The following is an 8,408-nucleotide window of genomic DNA, read 5'->3' on the forward strand; positions in this document are numbered from 1 at the left end:
TCGGGATCGATTCGGCACCATTTCAGTACCATTTTGGTATCGATTAGGGACTTTTTCGGCATCGCTTTGAAATTGTTGAGAGTTTAAGGGGTGTCGCAGAGTCTTCGAAGCTCAATTTGTAATATCTTTAGTCTTAACTTGGCCCCCTGGCTCAATAGGCAGGGATATCAGACTCAAAATATATAACCTCTAAAGCCCATGAACGCTACAATGCCTACTTTTATTTATAGCATTCCCAACAGGCCTCCACTCAGGTAGTTACAAGCAAATGAGGTATTCACTCCCTTATTAGTTATTTGTTAAGGCACTTTTCAGAGAACATTCCGAGCATGCTCGGATATCCAGAATGAATCAACCACAAATTTCATGCCCAGCTGACTATCTTTAGCAAGGGGTAGCAATAAATTATTCGGACTTGTTTTCTACGAATCTCGGGAGGATACTGATCCAGGGTAAAGATCGATATTAGTCTTCCGGTATTTTCTTGTGTCCGCCCAGATTTCTGCAGCATACAAGAGTATATATAGTGTTCGAAGCGGATGCCAGCAATTATCTTAGACATAACTTTGGACAGCCTTTGTTTGCCAGTTTTGTCGAAGTGTGCGCAGTTCGCAAACAGTCTCCCCGAAAACTCTTCTACAAAAACAAATTAGTAAGGCTAACTTTGGGTGTAACCGAACATTACATACTCAGCTGAGAGCTTTGGAGACAATTTAAGGGAAAATCACCATGTAGGAAAATGGGCCTAGGGTAACCCTGGAATGTGTTTGTATGACATGGGTATAAAATGGAAGGTGTTAATGAGTATTTTAGAAGGGAGTGGGCCATAGTTCTATAGGTGGACACCATAAAGGTGGACCAGGGGTGACTCGCTTCCCAAGGCAGTCGGTTCTATGTACCGGAGCGACTCGGGATTTTTCCCGACCAAGGACTGTCATTTCAGTGTAACCCCATTTAATTTGTTTCGTCCCTCCCACAAATTGTCATCCTCCCAGCAGCTCCTTGCAGCAGGACTGCTCCATATTCTCTTGCTCCGGGAAGGTATCGAATCCAATCCGGGTCCGTCTCCTGACCTCGGTCCTGAGAAATGGTTTTGCTGCATCTGCCGGAAAAGAATCTTTTTAGGACGGTCATACTCTGTTCAGTGTGTCTCGTGTAAGGGATGGTTGCATCGGACAGGTTGTTCTGGGCTTGATCCCAAAACCCGACGTCCACGTAACTTTTATAAATCTTTTGTGGCTCCTTGCTGTTCACGCCCAAGGGCGTCCCGTAGTCTACGTCTAAGCGCCCCCCCATTACCTTCCAGCAGCCCCGCTGCTCAGCAAGCCACAACAAGTACCCGCTGCTGCTCGCGCCTTACGGCGCCAACAACTCAAACAGCTGCTACCACTCATAACTACAATCTTCGTAGTAGAGTCGGAAGCAATGCTGAGCAACAGCCCCTGCCCCCGTCTTCTCCCCCCCTCTTTTCCGGCAGCAATCGTGTAGGTCAGGGAAACAGACTCTTAGTCCCTACCTCCGTTTGCACCGTTTGCCAGCACAGAATATATATGTTTGCGACATCCGCCCAATGCAGCTCCTGCCTCGGGTGGTGCCACTTTCCTAGATGTTCTGGTCTCCGCGACGGCAACCCCTCGACGGGTTTCATCGCGCCATGTTGCCAGGTCGCAAACCCAAATCATCCGGGTACCCCAATGCTTGCCCAAGGACGCCCAGTCCCAGGGCCACAACAGCAATTGCGTCCTGGCCTTCCTCAACCCAGGCGTAGTCACCCGTCACTTACCCCCAGAGTGGCGACGTCTCCCCTCATGCACTTCAGAATTCTGCAGTTAAATTGTAATGGACTAACTGGGAAGATTACGGAGATAGTCAATTTCATGAAGCGGCACAACATCCGCATTGCTGCGATTCAAGAGACTAAACTCACAGCACGATCTGCATTGCAGACCTGCTCTGGGTATAATGTCCACAGAAAAGATCGCGAGAGCGGAAATGGAGGCGGCCTCGCGTTTATAATACACCACTCTGTGCAATATCACATATTTGATCCTGGCATCGACCGCAGGGACAACGTCTTAGAACGTCAAGGCCTATCTGTCCGGTCAGGCGATGCAAACCTAGAAATCATCAACATCTACATCCCCCCTGCCACCTGTTGCCCCGGTGGATACCACCCTAATATTAGAGCCTTACTCACTGGAAACAATCGCATTATTTTAGGCGACTTCAATGCCCATCATGATCTATGGCATTCAAATTTGCGGGCGGACAGTAGGGGCGAGATGTTGGCGGATCAAATAGAAGAAACGACGTTCTGCACTATAAACGGAGACGCCCCCACACGTATGGTAGGAAGCTGTCACAGTTCGCCAGATATCTCAATCGTGAGCGCAGAACTCGTAAACTGCGTCAACTGGCAGCCGATGGTATCACTGGCATCCGACCACCTGCCTATACTTGTTTCGCTCGAGCGTACCGCCGACTTCATCGTCACCGAAAAACGCACTTTCATAAACTTTAAAAAAGGAAAGTGGGGAGAATATAAATCCTTTACAGACAACCTCTTTGCTGCCCTCCCTATCCCGACTGATGCCCGCCAAGGGGAGCGCGCCTTCCGCAAGGTCATTGAATCCGCCTCGGCACGTTTCATTCCCGCCGGGAGAATTCCCGAAATCCGGCCCCACTTGCCGGCGGAGGCCGCAAACTTAGCGAGAGAACGTGACCTTATAAGGCAGCTTGATCCAGGCGACCCCCAAATAAGGGATATAAACCAACGCATCAGATTGCTTGTGGATGAACACAAGCGGGCGAAATGGGAGGAGCACCTAAGAGGTTGTAACCTCTCTACCGGTGTGGGTAAACTTTGGTCCACCGTAAAGTCCCTATCGAATCCGACTAAGCACAAAGACAAAGGTTCCATCGCCTTTGGCGACAAAGTGCTGTCGGATGCGAAAAAATGCGCGAGCGCTTTCTGCCGACAATATATAATGCATTCTACGGTCGACAAAGTTAGACGGAGGGCCAACAGACACGCACATAAACACAAATTCAGCGCGTCACCAATCACCATCACCGCTAAAGAGGTTGAGGACGCCATTGGTCGCGCTAAGCCATCCAAAGCAGTGGGCCCAGACGGCATAGCCATGCCGATGCTTAAAAGCCTAGGGAAAGAGGGTTTCAAATATTTAGCGCAGGTCTTCAACCTGTCTCTTTCCACCTTTGTCATACCCGAGAAATGGAGAATGGCCAAGGTGGTCCCGCTACTAAAGCCTGGTAAACCAGCTAACATAGGAGAGTCGTATCGTCCGATATCTCTCCTATCGCCAGTAGCAAAGACGCTCGAAGCCATTTTGCTCCCTTATTTCCAAGCAAATTTGCAACTAGCCTCCCATCAGCATGGCTTCAGAAAACTCCATAGCACTACCTCCGCGCTAAATGCCATTAGCACCCAGATAAATTGCGGTTTAAATCAAAACCCCCACCATAGAACAGTACTCGTAGCGCTAGACCTATCAAAAGCTTTTGATACGGTCAACCACGGCTCGTTACTGCAAGACCTGGAAGGGTCTACCCTTCCCCCATGTCTTAAAAGGTGGACCGCAAATTATCTGGGTGGTCGGCAGGCATCGGTGCTATTTAGAAACGAAACATCAAAGCCAAGGAGAATTAAACAAGGGGTGCCACAGGGTGGTGTCCTATCCCCACTTTTGTTTAATTTCTACATATCTAAGCTACCTTCACCACCGGAAGGAGTCACAATCGTTTCCTACGCCGATGACTGCACAGTAATGGCCACAGGCCCAGGCCCACAGATCGATGAGCTATGCAATAAAATAAACGGCTACCTCCCTGATCTCTCCAGTTTTTTCGCCTCGCGAAACCTGGCATTATCACCGACTAAATCTTCCGCGACCTTATTTACAACATGGACGTCCCAAATGTCGACCATTTTGAACATCCACGTCGATGGCTCTACGCTACCGACTGTCCTACACCCCAAAATCTTGGGTGTGACGTTTGATCAGGATCTACATTTTGGTGAGCACGCAGCCGCAATTGTTCCGAGAATTCAGAGCCGTAACAAAATCCTCAAATCCCTTGCTGGCAGTACCTGGGGAAAAGATAAAGAAACGCTCATGACTACATACAAAGCAATTAGCCAGCCGATTACGTGCTATGCGTCACCCATATGGTCGCCAAGCCTAAAAATTACCCACTGGAAGAAGCTACAGGCCTGCCAAAATACTGCTCTCAGAATTGCCACGGGCTGTCTTCTTATGTCCCCAGAACACCATCTACATAATGAGGCGAGAATACTCCCCATCAGGGAAAGAAACGAGATGCTGACCAAGCAGTTTCTGTTGAATACCCAGAAACCTGGGCATCCCAACAGACATCTGATTGACGAGCCAGCACCGCCTAGGGGCTTAAGGAGTCATCTCCGTAAGCATTTTGAGGAAATACGGCATCTGAGAACACAGCCGTATGAAGCGAAAAAACACAAGCAGGTCCTTGGTGAACTCCACAAACAGGCGTCGGACCTTTATGCCGGGAATTGCCCGGTGAACCCAGTACTCAAAGTAAAGTATCCAAAACTTGCGGAAGAGGAACGCATACTCCCCAGGGAAACGCGTGTCACTCTGGCTCAACTTCGTTCTGGATACTGTAACAGGTTAAACTCTTACCTATCCAGAATCAACCCCGACATACAAAATGTATGCCCCGCTTGCAATGTGTCCCCACATGACACCAACCATCTCTTTAATTGTAATGTGGAACCAACGCCTCTAACACCCCTTTCCCTATGGTCCACCCCTGTTGAAACAGCAAGTTTCCTTGGACTCCCGTTAGAGGATATTGATGACAGTTTGTGACCGGTCGCGTCTGTTAGGTGGGGCGAAGCACTGCTACAACAACAACAACAACAACCAGGGGTGACTCTAGAATGCGTTTGTACGATATGGATATCAAATGGAAGGTGGTAATGAGTACTTTAAAAGGGAGTGATCCTTAGTTCTATAGGTGGACGCCTTTTCGAGATATCGCCATAAAGGTGGACCAGGGGTGACTCTAGAATGCGTTTGTACAATATGGGTATCAAATGAAAGGTGGTAATGAGTACATATTTTAAAAGGGAGTGATCCTTAGTTCTATAGGTGGTAGCCGTTCCGGGATATCGCCATAAAGGTGGACCAGGGGTGACTCTAGAATGTGTTTGTACGATACGGGAATCAAATGAAAGGTGTTAAGTAATGAGTATTTTAAAAGGGAGTGGGCCTTAGTTCTATAGGTGGACGCCTTTTCGAGATATCACCATAAAGGTGGACCAGGAGTGACTCTAGAATGTGTTTGTACGATATGGGTATCAAATTAAAGGTATTAATGAGGGTTTTAAAAGGAAGTGGCCCTTAGTTGTATATGTGAAGACGTTTTCGAGATATCGACCAAAATGTGGATCAGGGTGACCTAGAACATTATCTGTCGGGTACCGCAAATATATTTATATATGTAATACCACAAACAATATTCCTGTCATGATTCCAATGGCTTTTGATTGCGCCCTGCAGATCTTTTTCGTTTTCTTCTACTTTATATGGTAGGTGTAAGGCCCATTTTACAAAGTTTTTTCTAAAGTTATATTTTGCATCAAAAAAACAATCCAATCACCATTTTTTATCCCTTTTTTCGTATTTGGTATAGAATTTAGCTTTCGGAGTTTCCTCCGGCGTACCCCAGGGAAGTCACCTATGGCCTTTGCTCTTTGCCCTTTTCATTAATGACTTGCCACAGACAATCAGCCCGATTCTACATTTCGACTTGGATTGGAATTTTTTCGATTTGGCAATTTTGGTATTCTGTGTTCCAATCTCTTTCGATCCAACTTCAAAACGTTCGATTTTTTGTATTCTGCATTTCGATCGTAGTTCCGTTTTTCTAAGTTGCAAATTAGTTGGCGGAAAAATATTTTCTTTTTATTTTTTTATTAATTTATAACAGAATTTTAACAAAAATGTAAGTAAAACTTGTTAAGAAACGTAGAAGGCATGATGATGATTGTTTTTTATATGTTTCCAGGTCAAAAACAACATGTCGATGTCGAAGTCCTTGGACGTATTTGCGCCGCAAAAGTATCTAACACATACTTGAAAGCATCCTTGTTAAGTCGAAAGTTTTTTATGAACCTAAATAAGAAAATAAGTCATTAAACTATACCACTTTTAAGTTCAATTTCTTACAATTCGTCACTCATCTCAAATGGATTACACAAATCTCGCAATATTTGCCTTTCCATTCTCGCCTGGCAATTTTCGTATGCGTTGCTTTCCAACTCCATAAATAATGCCGCGGCTATTGATTCCATTATAATAGACAGCTATAATTAGTGTATGTTCGTTGGGTCCAGATATATGCCAAAGCAAGCTGCCGGAGTAGAGGAAGGTGAAGCGAAAACGTAAACAATCCTTGCGGAAAGAATAAATAAATCTTCATAAAGTATTTTAGGGCAGTGCAATGAAATTAGCATCCTTAAAATTCAGAAAATGTCAACTATATTCGTGCAGGAATCCGTTTTAACAAAACTTGGTGGCCACGGCAGGGAATTGGCCAAAAGAACGACAAAAACACACTTACAATTATGAAAGCACTTCACTCAAAAAAATATAATACTGCGGCAATATATTATATTGCTTTTTTTTTGTACAAAATGGCGTGGATAATAAAATATAAACGTTTTTCAGTGTTTTTTACAAATGTTCTTTAATTTATTTTGTTCCAATGTTCACACATTCCGTACTAACAGCTGATTTCGAAAAACCATTTGCTCTTCCTCTTCTCTTTACAATTCCGTCGTAATGCAGAATACCAAACTTCGATTGAAGCGGAGCGTAGAACGGGAACGTAATCGAAATGCAGAATAGGGGTGAATATTCACCAGCGGTTTCCTTTCTATTTACCCCTTTGTCGAAGAAACTTTGCTAAAAATAATCCTCTTCTTATCTGGTGCGCGCACTACAATGACTTGTATAGCTGTATCAGTCTTGAATGTACTTTTGCCACTATACGTAATGCAATACTTGCCTATCTAGTTTAAGAGATACAAGCTAATTTAATTTAATTTGCCGGCATTTTATTTCTTCCATAAAAAACAGGAACTATCTCGTTTAAGGATGGAGGAACATTTATCAACATGTATCATTAAGAAGGAACAAGACAGTACTGTGTTGATTGGAATCTGGTGCATTCCAACAACGTAAAAAACATGCTTTTTCATGAGTCACTGACCGGAATCGTATGCATTCCGGCAGTATAATCTTATGGGTCAGGCATCGAGCTGATTGGAATCCAGTGCATTCCAACAACACAGGTCATGTTACTTTTTTATGCCTTGTGATGGCGTATCCTCATTACGCTACTCTTAGCACTGCCGCATTCCCATGACATGCTGATTGGAATCTTGTTGCATTCCAACAGGAAGATTGGAATCCACTGCATTCCGAAATCATGCTGAGCGGAATCTGATGCATTCCGCTCATATTTCTTATTATTATTATATTCTGAAATTAAAGTGTAATTTTCATTAATATATCTTTGTTTGTAATATAACATTGTTGAAATCTCGATATATCTTAAATTTTATCTTTTGAGTTGTATATTTATATATCTTTTATATTATGCAGTCGACCAGTTTGTCGTCGACTTTAAATAATAAATACATAAAAATAAATAAAAATAAATATATCGACTTTTGCTCAAGTTATCGTGTTAACGGCCAAGTGGAAGGACAGAAGGCCGACTGTGTATAAAAACTGGCGTGGCTTCAACCGATTTCACCCATTTTCATAGATAACAGTTATCGTCATAGAAGCTATAACCTTACCAAATTTCACAAGGATTGGTACATTTTTATTCGACTTATGGCATTAAAAGTATTCTAGAGAAATTAAATTAAAAAGGGCGGAGCCACGCCCATTTTGAAATTTTCTTTTATTTTTGCATTTATTTGCACCATATTGTAAGGAATTTACTGCAAATCCTCTTATTTGCCTTTCTGCTAACGTTCGAATCACGAAATTGTTGAATAAATAACTTCAATATTTAATAATGCAAAATGGCCTTTATTAAAGTACGTCAAAATAACACTTATAATTCGCAACTGATAATACTGCTATTGCTCGATAGATAGCGTCTTAAATAAAACTGATTGTAGCGCCTCTATTGTTGCTGCCTTTTATACTCTTTGATTTCCTCGTTGCATCGTCTAGGCGCTTCTGTTCTAGAATCTACTAGTTGGTTATCTGCTATAATTATAACTACGGATGTACATGTATAGCTCTCATATGCGCGTGTGTTTGTGAGCGACACTTCCACAATTATAATTGCATATCTCAGACAAGATATCTACATGTATT

The 8,408-nt window shown here is 43.5% G+C and overlaps 1 long non-coding RNA gene across 1 annotated transcript; it reads right to left on the minus strand.

Annotated features, from left to right (window-relative positions):
• Positions 1-5,964: 5,964 nt before the first annotated feature.
• Positions 5,965-7,463, minus strand: LOC137254433 (uncharacterized). The gene is made up of 2 exons (XR_010953990.1): positions 6,237-7,463; positions 5,965-6,182 (listed from the first exon to the last, which is right to left on the minus strand). It is a non-coding gene; the product is annotated as an uncharacterized lncRNA (long non-coding RNA).
• Between the last annotated feature and the right edge of the window lie 945 nt (positions 7,464-8,408).

This window comes from Eurosta solidaginis, chromosome 5 (assembly GCF_040869045.1).
Source record: "Eurosta solidaginis isolate ZX-2024a chromosome 5, ASM4086904v1, whole genome shotgun sequence".
Lineage (NCBI taxonomy): Eukaryota > Metazoa > Arthropoda > Insecta > Diptera > Tephritidae > Eurosta > Eurosta solidaginis.